At 37.5% G+C, this 8,011-nt stretch overlaps 1 protein-coding gene across 2 annotated transcripts in view; it reads right to left on the reverse strand.

The window, feature by feature from the left end:
- LOC127859832 (uncharacterized) overlaps nucleotides 1-513 on the reverse strand; it is a 54,327-nt gene extending 53,814 nt beyond the window's left edge. The window contains exon 1 of one of the 2 annotated variants that reach the window (XM_052397342.1): nucleotides 363-513. The gene's annotated coding sequence lies outside the window, so the exon portion shown is untranslated. The remainder of the gene's footprint in view (nucleotides 1-362) is intronic. The other variant, XM_052397340.1, reaches the window with a different exon arrangement.
- Between the last annotated feature and the right edge of the window lie 7,498 nt (nucleotides 514-8,011).

Here is an 8,011-nt window from a genome sequence, read left to right on the forward strand (position 1 = left end):
CAAAGAAAACACTTCAAATGTTTTACAGACTATTCAAAATTTACTTCATTCTAAATTAAATACTATAATCCATTATTTTCTCATAAACATCATGATAAAACGCGATGAACTGTTATATGTTATTTTATTTCGGAGAACGAAACGCCATAAGAATGATCAGTAGTGAGTACGAATCAAAGTCTATAAATAGATAGTATTTCCTCTTATGCACTGTAAACATAATGAATTTTAACGTTAATATAGAATGACGAACCAACCAATGTCGATATTAATTTACAGAACATGTTCAGAAGTATATCATGCGTATTTATCAAAAGGAAATATGTAGTGTCATGGTGGCAAATATCTTAAGAAAGGCATACCTCCTCGCTGATTTCTCTAAAACCAGAGAATGTCACCGGTAGTGACGTATTCGCCGATAGACCAATCAATGTGCAGGGCGCGAAAGGCGCAAGATCCCGTGCATTTGACGTGCCCTTTGTTTTTCCGATCAGCATCAATTGATGCATCTGAGTTTTGCATCGAACGAATCCACTTCACTCCAACTACAGTCAACAGATTTACCAGTAGTACCATCCATTGACAATAACAAACATTACCACTGAGGTCGTGCTCTTTTTCATTATCATAAACATTGTGCACGTGCTCTTGTATTTAAATCGACAGTAGTCTATTGCATATTGATGTACCGGTATACAGGTGACCGCAATACAAACTCACATGCACTGGTTAGCCGATAGCGGGTAGAGATCTATTGATCCCGGGTTGCCTTAGCAAAATTCGCATGTAATAACCACGGCACTCACAGGACAACCTTTATATGTGAACCTGTAATTCCGCGCACTTCAATTGACGCTGCTTCAAAATTGGCCGTCGCAATTAAATGGCTTACATTTGTGATTTACTTCTTTATTGATGCGTATTCGTGCAAAAAGATGCGTATACACGATTATATGCACTTTGTCTTTTGGAATAAATGCAGACGGACGGATGAACGAAAAGAGCGGCGTGGAAGGACATGCAATAATACCACTCAGCCTCCTGCGTATGTTGTGTATATGGGTGCAATTATGCCCAGTGTTGAATGACATGCAATAATGCCACTCAAGCTCCTGTTGATGTTGTGTATATGGGTGTAATTATGCGCAGTGTGGAATGACATGCAATAATGCCACTCAATCTCCTGCTGGTGTTGTGTATATGGGTGTAATTATGTGCATTGTGGAAGGTCTTTCATTATGCGGCACGTGAATCGTGTAGTCTCCGTTTCGATCCCTGTAGGTTGTGAACGTCCGGGAATGTCCTTGGGGCTACGGGAGGCCAACACGGCATTATTAGAAATTAAACAAAAATGCCTTGTTTATCCGTGACGTTTCGGGAATATGGTGACATCAGTAATGGCCCGTGGAGCTGTCGAATCGAGTCCGCGGACAGCCATATTTATGCCTAGCTTGTCCGTGTGCGTCCTTGACAGATCGGGAACAAATTTTAGAACCGGACCATTAAGAACCATGATGGCAGTTGTACGGTTGTTTGCAGAACACGCCGGTATATTTTTAATTTATCAATATTATTAACAGCTTCTAATGAGGAAGACGGTGCAAACACGGACAAACACTGTGGAAACACGAACTACGAAGTAAAAACTCCGAATAATACGGGCGATTCCGGATAGACAGGGACCTTCAAGGTGTAAATACGGTGAAAATCACGGAAGAACGCGGAATAACACCGAGGAAAGCGTATGTTCTATGAATACGGGCATTTTGAAGATCTATTCCCTTTTCTGTGCTACCGACTTGGTCGATACGATGACAAGAACAAGCTGATGATTACGAGATGCCGGCTTCTACTGCAAAAATCTCAGGTTGAAAACAGAATACTTATGGCTTAAAGGGGCCTTTTCACAGATTTTGGCATGTTTTGAAGTTTTTTATTAAATGCTTTATATTGATAAATGTTAACAGGGTCTAAAAATCTTCAGTAAAAAACAAGAATTAAATTAAAGAATTAAAAAAGTAACCCTCAACGGGGCTCGAACCACTGACCCCTGGAGCCATGGAGCAAAAGTGAACCGCTCTATCCACTAGACCATCCGCTCTTATACCATTGACAATGTATTTTTTACCTGATATATGCAATCCTCGTAGTATCAAAAAAACGACAACAATAGAATTCTCCAAATTATTTAATTGTTTCGCGTTGCAACGCTTTATAATTTTCAGGATTTTAAATCGTCAAAAGATGCACGTAATGGATATTTTAGAGCATGGTAAATGTTCAATATTACTGTTTCCTTACAAATATCATAACTTCAAGGAAAAAATGCGAATCTGAAACAATTTTTTATCAATTTTGTCAATTTACCAAACGTGAAAAGGCCTCTTTAAGCAAAGCTTCGACAGATAAATAGAAAAGACGCGAAAAAAATCTACACGGGCGAAGAGAACGAAAAAGAACATCATCTGGGTCGGCTGACGGCTGATAGACGAACTGAAGGAAAAACTCCAAGGGCTTCTTTAATTTCCTGCGCATTGGCTATCAGATATACCAACAAATTTTGACACGCTTTGAGCACAGACTCAAGCCCAAGAAGTCAGACTACAGAAAGCTTCTTACAGCTTGCATTAAGTTGGCAATAACATTGCGTTACCTAGGATCATTGAACTGCTACGACTCGCTTATGCATGCTGCGAAACTTGTCGAATTCGCCAAAGAACTATTTCCCTGTTCTAAAACGACAGATAAGTGGCATGACAACGCCAAGCAGATTCCCGATCGATGTCAGCTGCACAATACCATTGTCATACAGTGTCGTCGGCGTACTGGCTTCTTGTGATTCAACAAGGGCAACCATTCCGTAATACTCCTGACTTTGTGGGCGTCGACTACAAGTTCCTTTTGGCAGAAGTAAAAGCAATGGATCGACCGGTGATGCTAAAATATTCAACAACAGTGATCGCTACCCTGCTTTTCTTTGTTGTGTAGGTCCGTGAAGTTGCCGTGATGATCCGTGTTTATTCGGGGCTATCCTTGTCTCTGCCGTGTTGGTCGGTAATATTACTAAGCTCGGCTGGGAATTTCCGTGTGATCGCCGTGTTTATTTCGTGTTGCAACCGTGTTGGTGCGGGTTGGTTCGTGAGGTTGCCTTGTTGAGAGATGATGGTCTTTGAAAGACCGTGGACGCTAAAAAATCTCTTAAAGCGGGTATATACGATTTTGTCAAATATTTATGAATTTATATAAACTGTGTAAAAAACTTATTATATATATATTTCAATATAAATTAAAAAAGTTAAGAAGAACATGTGTCGAAAAATGCGAAATAAGCCAGATATTTAATTCTGAAATTGAAAACGGCTGTACAGCCGAATTCGCCAGCATGTATACCATACATGTACGATGTGCATCTAAACTTAGCTTAACGGTTTATTTGAATTCCTGCAACGATATCTATTCATACGACACACGAACACTATCTCCGATCCTAATACAAAGACGAATGCTTCGGTTATTGTTGGAAAATATGTACCACTCTGGATCAGCAGACGATTTATTTCACTCTGGATCAGCAGACGATTTATTTCATAAATCAATCTCTGGGTTAATGGTCGCCATCTTTCGAACTACTTTCAAAAGTACAACAACAACAATAACAGTAGAAGACAATTTTAATTGCGAAAAGTTGAAAAATTGAGTACATGTGTCACGGTTGTTGAGTGAAATAGTGTTATTTTCAACTGTGTATCTGGATCAGCAGACGATTTATTTCATAAATCAATCTCTGGGTTAATGGTCGCCATCTTTCGAACTACTTTCAAAAGTACAACAACAACAATAACAGTAGAAGACAATTTTAATTGCGAAAAGTTGAAAAATTGAGTACATGTGTCACGGTTGTTGAGTGAAATAGTGTTATTTTCAACTGTGTATGAAGCATGTGAACTGGTAGTGGAATAACCGAATTGTTGGTGGAAATGGAATTTAGAAATATATCTAATAGTAATAATTCATCATCGTGTAGAATAATCATCAGCATCATTTCTGTGGAGCATTGCACTATTAAAAAAACAAGTGTTTCATAGATATGGTGCTTTTGACATAGTTCACTTACCATCAAGACTGAAATGATTCATGCACACAGGTAAAGTAAATAATTGAATTTGTGCAGAATGTTTATTTTTTACAAATTATTATTTAATTTGACCAATTTATTTTAGATTGATTGCACCGAAACTCAAAGTCTAAAGCTTAGTAAGACACTTAAGCCAGTTTTCTGAGAAGAAACAATACTTGTTCAGAGTATAGCAGGCTCATGCGGCCTCTGGTTTATTTATTTGGCCTCGGCCTTTAACCTGGGTCGCTTTGATTTCAGGTGTTTAGCCCCCATATCAACAAGGCTCTCGACCCTATATGTAGTTATTCATATTGTTTAAAGATTTTGAGAACCCTCACTCGGTGCCAGTGGGGATAAAACAGGGACTTTCTTATAGCTAGATGAATGCATCAAATATGCCAGCAACACTTTATAATCAATAACTTTATAATTGATGATTCTGTTCTTTTAACTACATTACTCATTTACCAAAACAATGTGAAAAACATTTTTATGCCCCAAAAGGAGGGCATATAGTGATCGCACTGTCCGTCTGTCTATCCATCACACTTTGCATTTAGGTTTCGAAAAAATGCTCATAACTTCTATGTCGCTTCAGATGTAACATTCATATTTGGTATGCATGTGCATATGGACAAGGCCTTCCCATACACACACAAATTTTGACCCCTTTGACCTTGAACTTAGGGTCGGCTTTTAGGTTTTGAAAAATGCTCATAACTTCTATTAAAGGTTTATCGGGGGCGTATGTCATCCTACGGAGACAGCTCTTGTTTTTGCTACTGTCCTCTGCACAAACCATGATATATCTGCATATATGCCTCCAACCAAATCAGTAAAACTATTTGTCACTTAATTACAGTAAACTTATTGCATGTTAACTTTTCAACAATATATATATACATGTATATATAATTATATATAACAGATCTTGAAAAAAACTCACATCAAACTTCAAATTGTTTTAGTAAATTATAGGCTTTAATTGGTATTGTGACATTGACACCACTCATGCATGCGACTAAACAATTATACAACTATGGAGCACATTATTTATGAGAAATTCCAATACATCAACATATCGTCTCAGATTTAAGGCAGATAATCTAGTGCTTTTTTGCTGCCATTTTTACTATTACACATTTTTATCCCCACGCTTTTTGAAAAAAAGGTGGGGATATTGTGGTGATCTCCGCCGTCCGTCCGTCCGTCCGTCTGTCCGTCCGTCTGTCCGTCCGTCCGTCCTGGCCACTATCTCCTCCTACACTAAAAGCACTAGAACCTTGAAATTTACACACATGGTAGCTATGAGCATATGTGCGACGGTGCACTATTTGGAATTTTGATCTGACCCCTGGGTCAAAAGTTATAGGGGTTGGGGTGGGGCCGCGTCAGAAATTATCACTCATTTTTTTAGGTTATTTTACATTTACTTCTTTATTTCTACACCGATTCACTTCAAATTGATACTGGACCTCACCTATGACAATACGGTCAATCTCAACCATGCATGGCCCCATTCCCAACCCTGGGGCGCCCCGCCCACATAGGCCACACCCACCAAAAATTTCCATTTACTATAATTTTTTCATTTCTACACGGATTCACTTCAAATTGATACTGAACTTTTGTTATGACATTAGGGTCAATCTCAACTATGCATAGCCCCAATCCCAACCCTGGGGCGCCCGCCCACATAGGCCACACCCACCAAAAAAATCCATTTACTATAAAAAAAATTTAGGTTATTTTACATTAACTTCTTCATTTCTACACTGATTCACTTCAAATTGATACTGAACCTCTCTTATGACAAAACGGTCAAACTCAACTATGCATGGCCCCGTTGCCAACCCTGGGGCGCCACGCCCACATAGACCACACCCGCCCAAAATTGCCTTTTACTATAATTTCTTCATTGATACACTGATTCACTTCAAATTGATACTGAACCTCTCTTATGACAATACGGTCAATCTCAACTATGCATGGCCCCATTACCAACCCTGGGGCACCCCGCCCACATAGGCCACACCCTCCCAAAATTGCCTTTTACTATAACTTCTTTATTTTTACACCCATTCACTTCTAATTGATACTGAACTTCTCTTATGACAATACAGTCAATCTCAACTATGCATGGCCCCATGATCAACCCTGGGGCGCCCTTGGGTCAAACATGCGGCGTGGGGATACGCGTCGGCCTCTGCCGCGCCATTTCTAGTTTCATTTTATGTTATGATGCATTGATCTTGTTTCTAAATTAACCAAGCAATCATGTTAAACTTTTGAAGAAAGATGTTGTCTGATAAATATAGAAAATATAATCACTACAAAGTGAACAAAATTCAGTTGAATACTGTGACCAACAAAGATTTGCCAAAGAGCAATTCAGATCATGATTTAAATTAAATACAAGTAATATGAAAGTCTGCCTATTGGATCCCAGTTAAGACTTATTTGTCAAATCTGCTCATTAATTTTCCCTTAGCCATGTAGAATTGGGGACTAAATACCATCAAGTCATGTAAAAAGGAGCAGGGTATAGCACGCTGCTATTGATCTCTTGAGCTTTCACATGAATTTTACGGGTAATTTTAATGATATTATGTAGTGTAATGATAAAGCATTATGAGCACAAATTATATCTCTTACTAGTGGTGCAAAAATCATTTAAGTGTCACATTTTAAAAGAAAATTTATATAAAAAGGTATTATTAATTGTTAAAACGTTATAAAAGGTTATTTCAATTCACTAAAGCATTTAATTACAAGAACAAGTGCATTTTATGTCCATTACAATACATGTAACAGTATTGGCATTGTATTTATCTGCATTTGATGTGCATTTAATACACTTAAAAATGCAGACAAGACACACTTCTAACAGAAACAAATGTATTTTTTTCTGCATTTTTCCAGCATTAATACTCTTCAAGTGTATTTTTATCATCCCAAATACACTTTACCAGGAAAAAGGTATGTTAAAATGCATTTTTAGTTTGTTTTAAGTATATTTTCAAATGCATTAAGACACTCTTTTCCATTGCAAAAAATGTTGAACAAAAACTTGAAAATATTTAATATACTAAAGTGTAGTAATAATTAAAGTTTTGTATGAGCATCAAAAACAGTGTCAAATTCATACCAGTGCCTATTTAGTAGCAGTAGGCCTTATATGGTCTACTTGTGGTAGAAATAATGCATTTTGTATAATACAACATACATAAATTAAAAAATATAGCTGCCCATACAGTTCAATACAATGTTCAATTAACTACACTATGCAAAGTTGAAATATGACATCAAGCTTGGAATAATCTTTTCAATAATGAATAATATGCTGTTTTAATTTATAAGTGAAATAGACACTTGCATATAAAAACTGATTTTAAATCAAAACTAAATGTTTAATTTGATTTTTAGGTCCTGTGTCCATCGTGCATCCATGCATAAACTTTTCCTTTAAACATCTTCTCCTAAACTACTGGTCCAATTCTGATGAAATTTCTTATGAATGTTCCTGGGGTGTACCTCTTTCAAATTTGTTCAAATTATGCCCCTGGGGTCAAATTTGACTCTGCCCTGGGGGTCACAAAATTGAAAATTTGCTTAAATAAGGCCTATTTTGTGAAAACTTTCAAAATCTCCCGTCCATAACCATTGGGCCTAGGGCTATCAAATTTGGTATGTAGAGACATCTAATAGTCCTCTACCAATTTGTTCAAATTATACCCCTGGGGTCAAATTTGACCCTGCCCCGGGGGTCACAAAATTGAACATATGCTTATATAGGGTATATTTTGTGAAAACTTTACAAATCTTCTCGTCCATAACCATTGGGCCTAGGGCTACCAAATTTGGTATGTAGTGTCATCTTATAGTCCTCTACCA

Source organism: Dreissena polymorpha, chromosome 15 (genome assembly GCF_020536995.1).
Source record: "Dreissena polymorpha isolate Duluth1 chromosome 15, UMN_Dpol_1.0, whole genome shotgun sequence".
NCBI classification, from domain to species: Eukaryota; Metazoa; Mollusca; class Bivalvia; order Myida; family Dreissenidae; genus Dreissena; species Dreissena polymorpha.